General features: G+C 45.3%; 1 protein-coding gene across 4 annotated transcripts in view; it reads left to right on the top strand.

The window, feature by feature from the left end:
• The first annotated feature begins 12,347 nt into the window (after nt 1-12,347).
• The window catches only part of tfg (trafficking from ER to golgi regulator), a 183,255-nt gene continuing 176,745 nt past the window's right edge, over nt 12,348-18,857 (top strand). For 3 of the 4 annotated variants that reach the window (XM_086006980.1, XM_086006979.1, XM_086006977.1), the window contains exon 1: nt 12,348-12,482. The gene's annotated coding sequence lies outside the window, so the exon portion shown is untranslated. Of the gene's footprint in view, nt 12,483-14,468; nt 14,707-18,857 lie in introns of all 4 variants that reach the window. The other variant, XM_086006978.1, reaches the window with a different exon arrangement.

Here is an 18,857-nt window from a genome sequence, read left to right as displayed (position 1 = left end):
CAAGGATTGGAAACAGGCCAATATGGAATCTAATTTCAAAAAAGACGGTAAAACAAACCCAGGTAAGTACAGCCCCATTCTTACACCAAATAGTCTTACACCAATTAGTCTTATCTTAATAACTGGCAAAGTAATGAAATTTATCTTTACAAACAAAGGTGAGGATTAGCTATATGAGAGGCACAATATCATGGGTTGTCCAACACCTAGTAAATGACAGCCAAAATAGCTTCAGGAGGAAGAGATTCTGCCCGAACTAGCTCCTTGACTGACTATTTTTGCAGGAAGTGACATCCCAAACTGATGTTGGAAAGCACTACAAGCCTTTGATAAGGTTCTGCATGAAGGGCTTATGCACAAGCTTAATGCAGGGGATATTCTAAGTAAAATTTGGAGGTGGATAAGGAAATGCCTGAAATAAAGTAAGTGAGTACTAGTTATGGAAGTGATGTCAAGCTGTGGCGATATATTAAGTGAAGTCTCAGGGATTGGTGGTAGGTACTTATTGCTTCTAACCTACAAAAATCACCAAGATTCAAAAATGAAATGCAAGTTGGTCAGTCAAGTCTGATGAAGGAGCCAAGGTCCTAAAAAATTTGCAAGTTGGCAGAACTACGAAATTCATTCAAGATAAGTGCCAAGCGTTACATAGTGAAGAAAAAATGAACATACTTACTTAATGAATGGTGTTGAATCAACTAGGACAGAGGCTGAAAGAGATGTAGCCTCAACAATGACCAAGTCTTGTATTGCAGAATGTCAAGCAACGAAGCAAGCTGAATGTTGAACTATTTGCTAAATCAGTAAAGTACAAATTTGAAGCCATCATGATGTAACGCCCTGGGTAGGCTGCATGTTGAGTGCTGCATTCAGTTCTGGTTCTGAGCCATAAGCAAAATATCCAAGCCCTGGAAGCAGAGAAGGGGCATGAGACTCTTCCCTAGTTCAAAAAACGGAATTATGAGCAATGGTTAGAAAGACTCACACCCTTCAGCCTTGAAAGTAAGGAAATGAGAGGTGACCAGGTGACCGTATATGAAATACTGCACAGAATAGAAAAGATTAATCCAGAGCATTAAATTAATCCACTGAAGATTAAGCTGTTAAAAGGCCAGTTCAGGATTGATGTCTGGAAACACTTCATATAAAGAAAGAAAAAAGAAATTGCACTTATTTAACACCTTTCATATCTTCAGGATTTCCCAAAGTGCTTTGCAGCCAATGAATTATTTTTGAAGTGCAGTCACTAATATGTTGGTGAATGTGGCAGCCATCCTGCTCACAGCACGGTCCCACAAACAGCATTGAGATAAATGACCAGTTAATCTGTTTTTGGTGATATTGGTTGAGGGATAAATGTTGGCAAAGACATAGAGAAAATTCCCCTGCCCTTCTTTGGATAGTGCCACTGGATCTTTTACATCCACCTGAACAGGCAGACAAGGGCTCAGTCCAAAAGAGTGATTAATACTTGAAATGGTCCTCTGAGTAGATTGGGGCAAAAACTCTCTGGACTCATTCAAGGGACAGCGATGAGGGATTACAGGTTTTTATAGAAGGATGAGGTGAATTGGCTGAACTTCCTTCTTCATCTATACTTTGTAAGTGAAAGATTTGGTCTGTATATCAGCAATATAGATTTCCTTCAACCAGCTGATCTTGGTCTTGGAACTAGTAGAAGTAACATAAGTGCCCCACTTTTGATGCCGAATCTTAAACCTGAAACATTAACCTGCCTTTTTTCTTTACCAATGCTGACAATCCTGCTGTGTATTATGAGCATTTTCTGATTTTATTTCCATTCTCCTAAGTGATTATTTGATTTTCTTCACATTTGCCATTATTTCTGCTAGAAAGAAAGATTTGCATTTATATGGCACCTTACATATCTAAGAGATGTTGCAAAGTGTTTAATATAGAATGAATTATTTCTAAATGCAGGGATGTATTTTGGTAATTGTGGTAGCCATTTTGCACACAAGATCCTACAAACAGCAATGACACGAATAACCAGTAAATCTGTTTTTTGGAGGTATTGATTAAGGGAGGAATTTAGTCAGGCTTTTAGAGGAACTATATCCTCTTCTTGGATTATTGTCAAGGGATCCTTAATATCTCCCTGATCACTGGGACAGGCAAAGAAGAGCTTGGTTTAACATTTCATCTGAAGGGTGTGCGTTTCAGTAACTGCTGGACGGTCAGCGTGACCCTGAGCTTCCAGTTGCCTGCCACTTTAATTCTCCACTCCACTCCCACTCTGACCTCTCTGTCTTCACGTCCTATACTGTTCCAATGAAGCCCAACGTAAGCTCGAGGAACAGCACCCCATCTTTTGATTAGGCACTTTACAGCCTTCCAGACTCAACATTGAGTTCAACAATTTCAGATCATAACCTCTGCCCCTATTTTTTCAGATGGCAGCTGTTGATGATTCTGCTATTCCCAATTTACATCTCTTCTAGACCCATCTTTTATTCCTTTACTTGTCCCATTACCATCTCCTTTTGCCTCGCACCATCATCTCTTTTGTCTTTTAATCTCTCCTGCCTTCCACCCTATCACAGACCTTCCCTTTTGTTCTTTCCTCCCCTCGCCCCTTTTGCATGCCTCTGCACTTGCTTAAAACCTGTTATATCTCTAACTTTTTTCAGTTCTGATGAAAGGTCATCGACACGAAACATTAAGTCTGTTTCTCTCTCCACAGATGCTGCTTGACCAGAAGAGAAAAGAGCAGCTATCTTCACAATGAGTTCCAACTACAGATATATCAACATCCCCACCGACACCTGGGAATCCCTGGCCCAAGGCCACACAAAGTGGAGGAGAAACATCCGGGAAGGCACCGAACACCTCGAGTCTCTTTGCCGGGAGCAAGTAGAAGCCAAGCGCAAATAGTGGAAGGAGTGCACGTCAACCCAAGCACCCCACCCACCCACCCGCCCCTTCAACCACCACCTGCCCCACCTGTGACAGAGACTGTAGGTTCCGCATTGGACTCATCAGTCACCTGAGAACTCATTTTTAGTGTGGAAGCAAGTCATCCTCGGTTCCGAGGGACTGCCTAAGAAGAAGAAGGGTTTTAAAAAAATTCTTGACAACTGTATTGATCTGGATAATGCTCAAGTGGATTACATTGTGGTAGTTACCTCAGCATATTTCAGATAGCTGCAAAACATAGAGGAACTCCCCATTATGGTTCGCTCTCAATACTTTTTCTCACTGTTACCGTGAAAGGCAGCTTCCATAGACATCTGTATTCTCTATGATCAACAACTTAATCAAAAGTGTTTACTATATGGGATATTGCATATGACTGGGGGAATAATCTTCCTATTTATTGTAAATTTACTATTACTATTGAATAGTACATTGGGTTCCACTATGTCTAACGTCACTTCAAAAGACCGATAATACCTGCCACACCAGATATTATTTGTAATAGGCTAAACTATTAAGCAGATTTATTCATGAACAGTGTTGTGTAGGCAAGATAATGAACAGTTCAAAACAGAACTGGAAATATGGAAATAGTCCACAAGAGGTTAATCAAATAAACCAGTCAGCAAGCCCTTGGAATTCTTACAGAATTTGAAAACCAAATAAAATCTTTAAATAAGCTGAAGCTATGGAGCCTATTTACCTCATATACCATGGCACGATAAATTGCATTGGCAACATAAGAAATAGGAGCAGGAGTAGGCCATTCGGCCCTTCGAGTCTGCTCTGCCATTCAATAGGATCATGGCTGATCTTCTACCTCAACTCCACTTTCCTGCACTATCCCCATATCCCTTGGTTCCCTTAGTATCCAAAAATCTATCAATCTCTGTCTTGAATATACTCAACGACTCAGCATCCACAGCCCTCTGGGGTAGAGAATTCCAAAGAGTCACAACCCTTTGAGTGAAGAAATTTCTCCTCATCTCAGTCCTAAATGGCCGACCCCTTATTCTGAGACTGTGACCCCTAGTTCTAGACTCCCCAGCTAGGGAAAACATCTTCCCAGCATCTACTCTGTCAAGCCCCTAAGAATGTTATACTTTTCAATGAGGTCACCTCTCATTCTTCTAAACTCTAGGGAATATAGGCCTAGTCTACTCAATCTATCCTCATAGGATAATCCCCCCATCCCAGGAATCAGTCGAGTGAACCTTTGTTGCACTCCCTTTAAGGCAAGTATATCCTTCCTTAGGTAAGGAGAGCAAAACTGTACACAGGTGTGAATTCATCAAGGCCCTTAAAAAGAGAGGGCAAGTTAGAGAAACAGTTGTAGGGTTTGAAGGTAGGTGTCCTCTTTAAATATTCATAATCTCTTTCAAAGATAAGCACTTGCTTTGATGCTAGGTCTATCAGATAAAGAGGGTCAATTGAACAATATCAGCAATCTTTACAACCGATAGATGCAAAGGCATGAGATTGATCACCTAGGAGTATTGAGGAGAACTGCAAATATACATCGTCTGAGTTTATAATTTTTATACAATTTCAACCTACAATATGTTTCATTCACATCTGATTCTAAGCACCTTTAAATTAATTGATTTCTGATCAACAACAAGCAGTTTTATTGCTGCATCCTGCCCCAATCAATACATTAGCATCTTAACAAGTTGGTCCCCTTCAAAGAGGTGCTGTGGCAGAATTAGAGACATCTCATTTACAGTGTTCCCTCCATTGTGAGTGTGTTATTTAGGACTAAGCAAAAATAAGAGAAACCACAGAAAACAAATTCAATTTTCATCATACTGCTATCTCTTGGTGCAGGGCTCAAATCAGCTGATAGTTTTTCTGAGTTTCACAGCTGACAGAAAGGGGCCGAAGCTGAACTTCTTTGTTTCCAGATCAGGGGCATCCATCACGCTCTCTTCACCTTCACATGTTAACCCTACAGCTGCTCCTCTAACTTGCCCTTCCTTTCCAAGGTCCTTGAATGCATTGTTGCCATCCAGCTACTCACTTAACTATCTCACTTCTGCCTGGACAATTCCCTATAATCTTGTTTTTAACAAACTTACAGTAGTGAAACTGCTCTAGTCAAAGTCACCAATCACATCTTGTGTGATGATGAGTGTGGCTTGCTGTCCCTGTTTGTGCTTTTTGACCTGTGTCATCCTCAGAACTATTGATCTATACCACTTCTTGTCTATGGTTCTCCTCCATGGCAAGGCTCTTTCATACATGCCCCAACATATTTTCCAATGATTGTTCCTACTGTGTCCACATGGTCACTTCCAGCGAACTCCAAGGCTGCATCCTTGAACCTCTACTATTTTAATCATCCGGACACTATCCTTAACAGTCGATTTGGTCCCAAGATGAACCTTAAAACCTATGTCTGGTCCCTCTCCGGAACAGCCTTATTCCACCCCTGGAACATTACTGATCTACACCCCACTTCATGGCCGCCTGCCTTTTCTGCGGCCTGGAGGAGTCCGTGTTCCACATTTACATTGAGTGTGAGAGGTTGCAGCCCCTCTTCCATTATTTGAAGGGGCTGCTCCTCAATTTTTGGCTGCACTTCAGTCCCACGCTCCTGATCTTTGGTCACCCAGTGCGGAGGGGAGCGGGCAGATCGGAGGACCTCCTCGTAGGACTGCTCCTGGGCCTGGCCAAAGTAACCATTAACTGGTCCAGGCAGCGGGCAGTCGAGGGGGTCATACAGCCTGACTGCCTGCCTCTCTTCCGCGGCCATGTTCGCGCCCGGGTGGCCCTGGAGATGGAGCACACGGTGTCCGTCGGCACGCTTGAGGCCTTCCGCGACCAGTGGGCACTGTGGGGACTGGAGTGCATCATCACCCCGGCCAACCAAATTTTAATTTAAGTTATTAAGTTTCATTTAATGTTTTAAGTTTAGTTACAGTTTATTTGGTTTAGTGCCCACACAAAAGAGTACACCCCACTTCACTTATACTGCTGCTGAAACCCTTACCCACGACTTCATCATTTCAAGGATTACCAGCCTCCCACCTCCACAAACCAGATAATGCTGAGCTCTCCAGCCCAAGTTCTCTCCCACATAAGATCCCACGTAGCTATTATGCCTCCTTGCCAAGGTTCACTAGCCCCCTGCAAATCAGTTTTCAGGTCCTTGACCTGCTCTTTAAATCCTTTCCATGGTCTCACTCCAATTTATCTGAGAAGTCTTTGCAATCTATGGCTTCCATTTCTCTGGTTTGGTGGCAGAGCCACCAAGGGACTCTTATATGTATGTACATAATTGCCTTTAACAGAGTGAATCGGTACCTGTATTTGTTTGCTGTATGTAAATAACGCGGTCCCTTTAAGATGTAGACCGAACGCGATGACGTCATCACGCAGGTCACGTGATGTTCCCAACGGCGGGAAATGTGATGACGTCATGCGGGGAAGCTTCCAGAATCAGTCCTCGTTGAGTCAGCCTTAAGCAAACACCTGTTGTTTAGTTCTCTTGCGTTTTAACTGTTACTTCCACCAGTTTGTATTAAACACCGTTTAATTACCAGAGTTGCCTGGTCTCAGTACTTTAGATAGGAATTTGGCAATTCCTACAGTGGTGACCCCGAATCTTTGCGGACGATCTTCGCGGAAGAAGCGAGACGCAGTGACACGATGGATGCGAACGCAGTGGCTTTGAAGCTCCCTCGGTTTTGGGAACAACAGGCGGCCTCCTGGTTTGTGCAAGCGGAGGCTCAGTTCGAGCTTCAGAATATCGTGGTGGATCAGACCCGGTATCTCTACGTGGTCTCCGCACTCGACAGCTCCACGGCTTCGAGGATCATCAACCTGCTGGAAAACCCCCCGGCCAACAGCAAGTATGATACCCTTAAGGCGCGGCTACTTCAGGTTTTCGGCCTCATGAAGGTGGAGCGTGCACGACGATTGCTCACGCTGCCCGGGCTAGGCGACTCCAAGCCGTCGGAGTTAATGAGCCAGATGCTCACACTCCTCGGGTCCGAACCACAATGTTTCCTCTTTCGGGAGGTGTTCCTGAGCCAGTTGCCTGAGCAGGTACAGGCGGCCCTCGCATGGTTGGAAACCGCGGATTGTGTGGCGCTTGCGGATGAAGCTGATACTATTTACGCGGTCATGCAGCAACATTGCGCCGCCTCGAGGCATCCTTCCCCACGGGACCCCGCCCCAACGCCTCCACCATCCACCTTGTGTTATTACCACGCCCGTTTTGGCGCGAAGGCCAGATGCTGCTGCCCGCCCTGTGGTTTCACGCCCAAGGCAACCAAAAAATACCAGCACCAGCTGCGCGAAAGGAAGACCGAACCTGCAGTATGCCCCACGGCTGCGATGGCGATTGGCGACTCCGGGAAGTTACTCTATATCACCGATTCCATCTCGGGCCGGCGATTTTTGTGCGACACGGGGGCGCAGTGCAGCATTCTTCCCTCATCGGTCCTCGACATCCGGGCTGGGAGGCGTGGGCTTCCCCTCCAAGCCGCCAACGGCAGTGCTATTCGTACATTCGGGAGTCGGCGGATCAAGGTGTGTTTCGGTGGGCAACACTTCCAATGGGAGTTCATCACTGCCAAAATTTCGCAAGCGATCCTCGGCGTGGACTTTTTATGCGCCAACGGCTTGTTGGTAGATTAAAAAAATCGTTGACTGATCAACGCCGCCACTTACAACTCCATTCCGTGCGTTCGAGGTTCAGTCGCGTCGCACGCGGTCTCCTGCGCCTTGCCAGAGCTCAATGAATTCACCCGCCTTCTTGGCGAGTTCCCGGAGCTAACCAGGCCCACCTTCTCTGCAACGTCCACCAAGCATGGTGTGGAGTACCATATTACAACGATCGGCTCCCCGGTCTACGCATGGGCTCGGCGACTAGAAGCCAGCAAACTCGCGGCTGCAAAGGTGGAGTTCGCCGCAATGGAGCGGTTGGGGATTATTCGCCGGTCAAACAGTCCCTGGTCTTCGCCGCTCCATATTGTCCCTAAACCCGGCGGCGGCTGGCGGCCCTGCGGTGACTACCGGCACCTTAACGAAGTCACGACCCCCGATCGGTACCCTATACCGTACTTACAGGATTTCTCCGCACATTTGGCGGGAACTTCGATCTTTTCCAAGGTCGACCTTGTTCGTGGGTACCATCAAGTGCCTGTACACCCCCAGGACGTCCAAAAGACGGCGGTCATTACCCCCTTCGGCCTATTTGAGTTCCTCCGAATGCCTTTCAGGCTCAAAAATGCGGCACAGGCGTTTCGGCGCCTAATGGATTCGGTGCTGCAGGATCTTAAGTTTTTATTCGTTTATCTCAATGACATCCTGATTGCCAGTGCCACCAAAGAGGAACACGTCAATCATCTGCGCATCCTCTTTCACCGCCTCCATCAACATGGCCTAATAATCAACCCAGCCAAATGCCAGTTCGGGCTACAGCAGCTGGACTTCTTGGGCCACCGCATCACCGCGGAGGGGGCGACGCCACTTCGGTTAAAGGTGGAGGTGATTGCAGCATTTCCGCGGCCGCAGTCCATCAAGGCCCTCCAGGAGTTCCTGGGTATGGTAAATTTTTATCATCGTTTTATTCCCAGGGCCGCGCAACTTATGCAGCCACTCTACGAGACCCTACGAGGAAAGTCGGGAAAGGAACCCCTGGTTTGGACGCCTGAGATGGTTTGTGCCTTCGGGGACACAAAGGCCGCTCTCGCAAATGCCACAATGTTGGTGCACCCACTGCCTGGAGCCACCATCGCTCTGACGACCGACGCGTCGGACTACGCCATAGGAGCCGTGCAGGAGCAGTGGGTCAACGGTACGTGGCAGCCGCTGGCGTTTTTTAGTCGCCAACTGCGCAGTAATGAGCGCAAGTACAGCACTTTCGGCAGGGAATTGTTGGCGCTGTTTCTGGCCATCCGCCATTTTCGTTTTCTGTTGGAAGGGCGCCACTTCACCGCGTTTGTGGACCACAAACCATTGACGTTTGCTATGGCCAAGACTGTCGAACCGTGGTCAGCTAGACAGCAGCGGCAACTCACCTTTATTTCAGAGTTCACCACCGACATCCAGCACGTGGCCGGCAAGGACAACGTGGTGGCTGATTGCCTCACGCGGGCGACCATCCAAGCCGTCCAGCTGGGAATAGATTATTCACACATGGCTGCTGACCAAGCAGCCGACCCGGAAACTCAGGCATTCCGTACTGACTCCTCTTGCCTCCAGCCAACGGATGTGCATTTCCACGCGGTGGGCGCCTCCTTGCTCTGCGACGTCTCATTGGGGGATCCCCACCCGATCGTTCCGTTTTTTTGGCGGCGGAAAGTTTTTGACGCCACCCACGGACTTTCACATCCTGGCGTGAGGGTGTCTCAAAAGTTGCTGGCATCCAAATTCATCTGGAGAGGAATGCGCAGGGACATCCGCGACTGGGCTAACACCTGCGTCGTTTGCCAAAGAGCCAAAGTGCAACGCCATGTCAAAGCCCCCTTGGCCACTTTCGAAGTACCGGAGCGCCATTTTGACCACGTCAACGTCGACCTCGTGGGGCCTCTTCCACCGTCGCATGGGTTCACACACCTCCTATTGTCGACCGCACCACAAGATGGCCGGAGGCGGTCCCTCTGACGTCCACCACCTCCGCGGACGTTGCCAGGGCTTTTATTTCCTCATGGGTTGCGCGGTTCGGTGTCCCAACAGATATTTCCTCAGACCGCAGCCCGCAATTCTCGTCCGAACTTTGGAACGCTGTAGCTTTAGGTTTGGGTACCAAGCTCCATCGCACCACGGCCCACCATCCGCAGGCAAACGGGTTATGTGAGCGCTTTCATCGGTCGTTGAAGGCGTCGTTGAGGGCCACCCTCCAGGGCACCGCATGGGCAGATAGGCTGCCTTGGGTTATGCTTGGGTTGCGGACAGCACCAAAGGAGGACTTGCAGTCTTCTGCCGTGGAACTTGTGTACGGCCAGCCGCTCCGGGTGCCAGGCGAGTTCTTGCCGTCACCGACGAAGCCGTGGTCCGCAGCCGCCCAACTAGATGCCCACCGGGAAGCAGCCCAGTGTTTCAAGCCAATTCCGACGTCACATCATGGTTTGCTTGCCTCCCACGTTCCAACGGAGTTGATGCAGGCCAGGTTCGTTTTCGTTCGTCATGATGCCCATCGCAGTCCACTCACACCTCCTTATACGGGCCCTTTCCAAGTATTGCAGGCAGGTGCCAAGAGCTTTTAGGTCGACATCGGCGGCAAACCTGACCACAGCTCAATTGACCGCCTCAAGCCCGCGCACCTGGATCTCGAGCAACCAGTCGAGATTGCACAGCCACCGCGTCGTGGTCGACCGCCTGCTGCTACCACGCCCGACCGGATCGTTCCACCAGCCAGCTCCTCAGCTGCCCAGCAATTTCCTCTCCGGGAATATAGGAGTCGTTCGAACAGGCTCGTCCGACCTCCTCTTCGATTGACTTTCGCTGTTAAGGACAATTCTGGGGGGGCGCATGTGGCAGAGCCACCAAGGGACTCTTATATGTATGTACATAATTGCCTTTAACAGAGTGAATCGGTACCTGTATTTGTTTGCTGTATGTAAATAACGCGGTCCCTTTAAGATGTAGACCGAAAGTGATGACGTCATCACGCAGGTCACGTGACGTTCCCAACGGCGGGAAACGTGATGACGTAATGCGGGGAAGCTTCCAGAATCAGTCCTCGTTGAGTCAGCCTTAAGCAAACACCTGTTGTTTAGTTCTCTTGCGTTTTAACTGTTACTTCCACCAGTTTGTATTAAACATTGTTTAATTACCAGAGTTGCCTGGTCTCAGTACTTCAGATAGGAATTTGGCAATTCCTACAGTTCCAGATTACTGCTTATTCATTCCTTTCTTCCTCCATTTTAATATTGGAGACCAATCTTTTAGCGACTTCACCCCTCCTCCCTTAAATTCTTTTCCAAAGCCGCTTTGCCTTGCCAGCTCTTAGCTGCCCCTCCGACAGTGCGGCGCTCCCTCGGTACTACCCCTCTGACAGTGCAGCGCTCCTTCAATCTCCTCCACTCTCCTGAAACAAATTCCTTCACTTCCAGCTCAGTGTCCATCTTTACCCCTTGTAAAGCGCTCAGAGACTTCCATCTATAAGAGACATGTAAGTTATTGTGTCATTTCCACCCATTGGTAACCTCGGCTTTCACTTGAAGAAGGAAAAACCTTTAAGGTATCAATCTTTTTGGTCGTGCTTTGTTCCTTTCCCCCATTTGATACTACTAGTCGACATTGTCACTCATTACCTTATTTACCCTGAAAATGATGGCACAAAATTAGCACTGGTTATGCTAGATTGCTTTATGAATATGCATGTCAGCTGCTCGCTGACAAGGCGCACACTGACTAACTTTTGCAGTACTGGAAATTTTGGTTCAGTACGACAACAACAACTACTACTTGTATTTATATCGGCCTTTAATGTGGAAAAATGTCCAAGTCACTGTAAACGTAATCAGATAAAAATGGATGCTGCACCAAAGCAGGAGATATTAAATAGCTTGGTCAAAGGTGGGTTTTAAGGAGGATCTTAAAGGAGGAGAGGGAGGTGGAGAGGCAGAGAGGTTTAGGGAGGGAATTACAGAGTGTAGGGCCTACCGGTTGAAGGCATGGTGGTGGAAAGGAGTTGGGGATGCAGACGAGTCCAGAGTCAGTGGAACGGAGGATTGTAGGGGTGGAGGAGGTTAGAGAGATAGGAGTGAGGCTGTGTAGGGATTGAAACATGAGGATGAGAATTTTAAATTTGAGGTGCTGGGGGACCGGAAGCCAATCTAGGTCAGCAAGCACAAGGGTGATAGATGAGCGGGACAGGATATGAGCAGCAGAGCTTTGGTTGAGATGAAATTTATAGAAGGTGGTGGATGGGAGACCAGCCAGGAAAGCTTTGGCATAGTCAAGTCTAGATGTGACAAAGGCATGGGTGAGGGTTTTGGCAGCAGATCGGTTGTGGCGGGGTGGAGTTGGATGATGTTGCTGAGGTGGAAGTTGTTGATTTTTGCGATGGAGACGATGCGGGGTTGGTAGCTTAGCTCAGGATTAAGCCGAGGTTGTGAAATGAGAAAGAACAGGATTCAAATTTCAGTAAATCTTATAATTCCCACAACGGCAAAAGTTGCGTCGGTCTGAATCAGCAAAATAAACCAGACTCCCCTTGAGCATCTCAATTCTCACTCACTAAACTTGGCAAACCATAATTCAGTTTGTTTGATCACTCAGCACAAAATGATCAGAACAAAAAATGTTTTTTTAATATAATAGAAATTCTTTAGGCCGAACAGTCCATTGTTGTGCTGAAGTGATTCTGTAGTGTTAGCCTCCTAAAGCCTTCACACAGCTAAATATGACTCATCTTAATACTGCGGGGAGGGGAGGGGGGACATGCCAGCTTCAAAGTTCAAAGGTGTGCGCGCAGGCTCGGTGTGGGTTGCCACGTCCAGATTAGGTCGGAGAGGAGGGATTTCCCGTCTCACTGAAACGCCGGGGGACGGGCCGCCGCCGAGCTCGCTTTAAATCTCCTTCCACAGGTCTGTAACAACACTTTCTATTTTTTTTTAAACACCCAAAAAAAGGCTCCCGCATTGAAGCCGATCATTGAACTAACAGCCTTTACATCATACAAGAAGTGGGGTCTGGCCTGGTCCGGTGCCTTTCAGTCATTTAACGCTCACCTAGTTACCCTGCTTTTAACCCTAGGCCCCTCACACTCCTCCCTCCCGAGGCCCGGGTGTTCGGGGGTGTTCACGTCCCGTTTCCGATTAAATGTATCCCCTTTATTTATTTTTTAAAAGTGGTAATTTCCTTGCCGGGAGAGATGGTTGCACATTATTTGGCAGGAACTAGATCTGTAACCAGTGCGCAGGCGTGTTGTCGGCTTGCATGGGGGCTGTGCTGCTGTGGGAGACAATGATTGTCACATGGAAGGGCCTGGGACCCAGGGCACTTCATGAATGGGAGGCTTTGTGTGAGCAGCAGAAAGGCATTAAATAAAATTGCAATAAAAAGCAACATGTGCAAGGATGCAAATTTTTTTTTTTTTCCCTCAATGACGATTCTGTAGACACAGCTACTGTTTATCTGACCAGATGATTTTCTCTTCAAACTGGTGATTCAAGACTTTTTTGTTTCTTGTACAAGAATCAGATAGAACATTTTGATCGTAGCTTGCCTTGAAATTGGGTTTCACTTTCGTGGTTACATTGTTACTGAAGTGTTGGGTGCCAATAAATATTAACTCATGACCTCAGGATATTTGGTGCAATAGGGTGAGGTTCTGATAGTGGAAGGTAAGATAATTACAGGGGTATTTGAGGAGTCAATTGCAGTTTGATTGTGTGTCATTTAGCTTATACTCTTGCTGCTTGCACCTCCAGAAGTGCCCGTGGGGTTGACATGAGCCCTGTTCTTTGAGACAGTCCAGTGTTTATTAACTGCTCTTGAGCAGGATACCAAATATTCCAGATTTATCAGTTCTAAGCAACACTCTGCCTTTTCTCAAAGTGACTCTTCAGTCATTATCAACCAGTGACAACCTGCACATGACACAGCCTCAGTGGTGTGGTAGTAATTATAAATGTGGGCATAGTGTACATGTAAGAGATTTGTTTTCTTGGGATAGAGGGAGGTGGGATCTGAGAACATGTCCCCCACACTAGTGCATTTTTCAGCATTTTAGAGCATATTTTTCATATATAAGTAGCATTTTTTGATAGAATATAATCTATAGCAAAATAGTATATACCTCTTTATGAATCTTGCTTTTTGCAGTAGTACTGTACTATTTTAAGTCTAGAAATAATTGGTGATATTAGTATAACATTACCTTCACTGTTGTTAACTCATTTATTTTAAACTGGTCAACACCTTTGTTAAAATTGCAGACAAAGGAATGGAATATAAATGTATTAAGCTTTTGTCCACAAATATTGGCAAAAGTATTTTTTTTAAAAACACACCACCAGTGAGCGTGGTGATTCTAAAAACCTCTACCTACCAATAGTACAAATTAAAAAGTGCAAAGAACTTCTTAAAACTATGTACAGCAGCTCGATGTGGTTGATTCTTGGTATCAAAGTATATCACCAATAATACAATAGTACTGTATTGAAAAAGTAACTCTTCATTCTTCATCAGAAGATGGCTGACTATATTGCCTTGATTTTGTGTTATTTGCTGTCTTGTAATTTTGGAACCAGGATCTGATGTGCATAGTGTATAATTAATGGAGATCAGATATAGATGATGAGTGAACATAGTGCATATATGCATGTAGAAGCTATGTTGACGAGAGCTGAGCATAGCACACTACATTTAATCTGTATCTTAGCTTACAAAAATAACGAGTCTATTCAGTACATGTCATATGGACATACTCTTCCATCCAAAAATTAAAGGTGAGTATATTCTACTGCAGTGGTGTCCAAGCTTTTGGGCCACAATGCTGCATACACCATGGAGTCTCTGGTCCACATATATTGTTTAAATCCATATTCCCATTACTTTTGCATATACAGGAAACTCTCTTTTAACCAGCACCTAAAATATCCGGAAACCTCTCTTAACCGGCAAAATTCAGGAGTAGGATCAGGTAATTTTGCTATATATTAGTGGCCGTGTAACCGGAGTTCCTGGACCTGTGGCCGTGTAACCGGGACTCCTGCACCTGTGGCCGTGTAACCGGGACTCCTGCACCTGTGGCCATGTAACCGGGACTCCTGCACCTGTGGCCGTGTACGGGGCTCTCATACCTTGGTAAGTATACCACTCTGTAATCCGGACTGTTTGATCAGCCGGCACCACGCCGGTCCTGTCGGTGCTGGATAAAAGAGAGTTTCCTGTACTTCAAGTTGTTGTTGATAGATTTTGATATTTAGATTTTGGATTTACTCCCCCAGCGAGACACAATAGTCTTTTCCAGACCATCAGGCACGCACAATTCAAACGGACAAACCAGCAAATGATCACAAATAGAAGCAAGTTGCCTGGGTATTGAAGGGTTGTCTTGCCAGTATTCAGGAGCCACAGTTTGGACACCTTAGCCTTTGCCCTCCACTCCATCCCTGGAGTGCCTGCTCCCACTCCAGCCAAACCTCAAAGCTATGCTGTCACTATGACATCAGCCACTGAGATGTTGCTACTATGAGTCTCTGCAGACTGAAAATTTAAGTTACAGGAAGATTCTTGAGACTCAAAAGGATAATCTGAATTTCCCCTCTCTTTTTCTCCTGTGGTACCACGTGTATCTCAGGGCAGCTCTTTCAAGTGGGAAAGTACCGGCTGCAAAGTTCTCGTAGTTGCCAGCTATGCTGTTCTGCAGTTGGTCGAATACCCTGGGTTGAAATGGTATGAGTCAGGATCTGCCAGCCTTCCAATTGTTTGAAGGTGTTACAAGGTTGTCAATGTTTTCAGTGGATGTTACACTTTGATCGTTTTGGAAAGGTGGTTCCTTTTGAGAGAGACCAGATTTCCATTTTGTATAGTGCTTTGCATATCCTCAGAATATACAAAGGCCCGTATTTTCCGATCGGAGGCTTCCTACGTGCGGATGGACTTACCTGAGGGCTCCCGAGGTCCGGACTCCCGAGGTTCGGACACTTCCACTCCTGGGCCTCACCAACTCGAAATGCGCAGGGCCCATGTATCCCAGAGGTGCAGGCGGTTTGCAAGCGTCCCTGGGATCACGAGGGCCATGGGGAGCCAATCAAAGAAGGGAATCTCCCTTCATAAACTTGACGGATAGACCTATCAAATATATGAATGGAGATCACCCCAAAAGCACTGTAAAACATTAAATACATTTTTAAAAGATCACATTTTTAAAATGAGTTGAAATTACAATAAATTAAATATTTTAAACTTAATTTTTTGAAAAAAAATCAAGTTTGTTACGGGGCTAAAAATAAACTTGTTATGTATTAAATGATAAATGAGTGAAAACATTAAAAAAAACTTTTTTTCAACTCTTATGCTGGTAAAAACAGGCCTTACGCTTTTACCAGGCGTAAGATTTCTAAGGGTTTTCAGCGGGTGGAGGTTCTCCAGAAAGCGGAACTCTCCGCCCGCAGAGGCCCTTCTCCAGGGCAGGCGTCCGATCTGTCAAGAGCATTCTTGACAGATTGGAAATGCCGGTTTTCAGCGCATGCGCTTGGCATGCTTGAAACTGGCACTTCCGATGTCCCCACGGGTGTGTACACAACCCGTACACACTTGTAGGGATCGGAATATACGGCCCAAAGTGTTTAACAACCGAAGGATTACTTTAGAAGAGCAGTCAGTGTTATTTAGGCGATAGAGCGTGCTTTGTTATATAAATCCTGATGGGTGACTGTTCCCAAGTGCAACCACAAGAGTTTTGAAACTTTATGAATCATTATAACCTGATAAACTTTGTTTAAAGGCAAGTACATGAGATTAGGATGCAATTGCTTTCAGTTTGCGGGCGGAGGAAGAAAAATAGTCAAAATTTGATTAAGTTGTGAAAAATGTCATTTAAGTGAATTACCGCAACCTGATTATTTGCTTTTTGTGTGCCATTAATATTTAATTGTCTTTATTGATATAAATTTAAATGGAGATAGTGAACAATATTGAATAATAGAAAAATATGGGTTATAGCTGATAAAGGAAGACACCAGAGACTAAATAAATCACTGCACTGAATTGGATCAATATAACTTTTTTGCTTATTTGCTCAAGTAACTCAACTTTCCACCTTTTGGAGTTAAGATATACTTCAGATTTGATGATTATGAAATTAAAAACATTCTTGAGATTAACAGTAACTCTTAATGTGGCTGGATTGTCTTACTAACAGAAGATGTACATTTGTAAATCTTTGATAAGTTTTATTTGAGTGAAGATCTTCCTTGGGTATAAATTCATGTAAATCAGTTATTTACTCACAATGATTTATTCTATTTTTCCTTGTCCAAAGTTCTTCATGCCTTATACTGAAATGGAGTGTTTCGTGTACTTCCACACCCGAATGTATTCATCGAATCACAGAATGATACAGCACAGGAGGCCATTTGGCCCATTGTGCCTGTGTCGGCTCTTTGAAAGAGCTATCCAATTACAGGAAACTTTTTTTATCCGGCACCGGCGTGGTGCCGGTTGATCAAAAAGTCCGGATTACAGAGAGGTATACTTACCAAGGTACGAGAGCCCCGTACACGGCCACAGGTGCAGGAGCCCCGGTTACACGGCCACTAATATATAGTAAAACTTACCTGAACCTACTCCTGAATTTTGCCGGTTAAGTGAGATTTCCGGATATTTAGGTGCCGGTTAAAAGAGTTTTTCCTGTAGTCCCATTCCCTTGCCCTTCCCCCTTGGTCCTTCAAATTTTCCCCTTCAAGTATTTATCTAATTCCCTTTTGAAAGTTATTATTGTATGTTGAAGAAGTGGACCTAGTGAGCAACATAAGAAAATTTGCTTTGCAATGGTCCAATGTAGTGAAATAGAGACTTATCGTAACAACTACTTGCATTTATATTTAATCTTGAAAAATGTGCCACAACGCTTCACAGAAGAAGTGAGCAGCCACTAAGCCTTTTTGAGAAATTGGAAGTTGACCAAAGGATTAGTCAAAGAGGTAGATTTTAATGAAGCTTATAAAGGTGGAGAGTGGGTTGGAGGGGTTTAGGGAGGGAGCTATTATAAATAGCTAAATGCAGAGTATAATCAGTATCTTGTGGCAATAAAATCCAGTCAGACCTTGAAAGGGAAAGGCCCATAGTGCAGGACACCACCAAGGATGAAAAGATATGAGGTAAATCAGAAGTAGTGATTAAAGGTGCTAAATTTGAATTTTAAAAGATTGTTGAAGGAAGGGAAGAGTTAGGAAGATATGATCAAGATAAGTTTTGAGGTCCTGGGAAAGAAAGAGTCGGAAACAGTGTGGTTGATTTGAACATAGACGTGAATGAAAAAGTACATTAGCAGTGTAAAAGGAATAAAAGAGGAGGGTCCAGAAGATCATTGACGCAGCATTTTTGATGCAAATAATAAGGCAGATAATCAGGTTGCAGTAATTCACTTAAATTACGTTTCTCACAACTCACTCAAATTCTGACTCAATTTTTCCTCCTCCTTCAAATTGAAAAGATGTAGCAGAGAGCAAGGCTGGAGGCTAGAGGAAAGAGAAGGATCATCTATCGGGAGAGTTCAGTATTTCAATAGACATCCTGGTACAGATTTGCAACTCCAGTGTTGAGAAATGGTGGGGCTAGTGTACTTTTGATGTTTGTACTAAGGTAATTCAAAGAGCAAACTTTTTTTATGCATTTGAAAACTACCTGAGATTTTATTTTTGCTCAGTTTCTCTCCATCCTTTCCTGAAGGTACTGTCTCTTGCTGAAATGTAGTTCCTTAATGTGGGCCGGCAGCCCTTCAGTACCTTGCCCAGATGGCCATTCTTCATGCAGGAGCCTAAAAATTGAGCGTTTGGCAGGTTATTCGATTGAGGATATTACAGCTGTGCCTGGCCCTCTTGTTACCCTGCGTTTACGCTGGCAATCTTTGCACCTGGAATCACTAGATGCTGATGGGGAGTGGAAATCCTGGCTGAGTTTATAGTGTCACAGCTGCTGTTTGGCTGCGTTCAACTATTACAGCACAGACCAGAATCGTTCCTGGGACTTCACTGACCTGTATGTTTGAGCAAGGCAATTCGTGAGCAGCTTGGTGCTACGGAATTGAACAGTGAAGCTGACCAAGCTGTTTTTGCTTTGGGTGCTTATAGTTGTCTGACACTATATTTTATGTAAGAAGTCACACAACACCAGGTTATAGTCCAACAGCTTTATTTGAAATCACAAGCTTTCGGAGCGCTGCTCCTTCTTCAGGTGAAGTGGAGAAATGCATAAAGACACAGCTTATATAGTCAGAGAATCATGTCAGA

Source organism: Somniosus microcephalus, chromosome 14, assembly GCF_052327205.1.
Source record: "Somniosus microcephalus isolate GS21.2 chromosome 14, FLI_Smic_1.0, whole genome shotgun sequence".
In the NCBI taxonomy this organism is placed as follows: Eukaryota; Metazoa; Chordata; class Chondrichthyes; order Squaliformes; family Somniosidae; genus Somniosus; species Somniosus microcephalus.
This window is presented reverse-complemented; position numbering and strand designations above follow the sequence as displayed.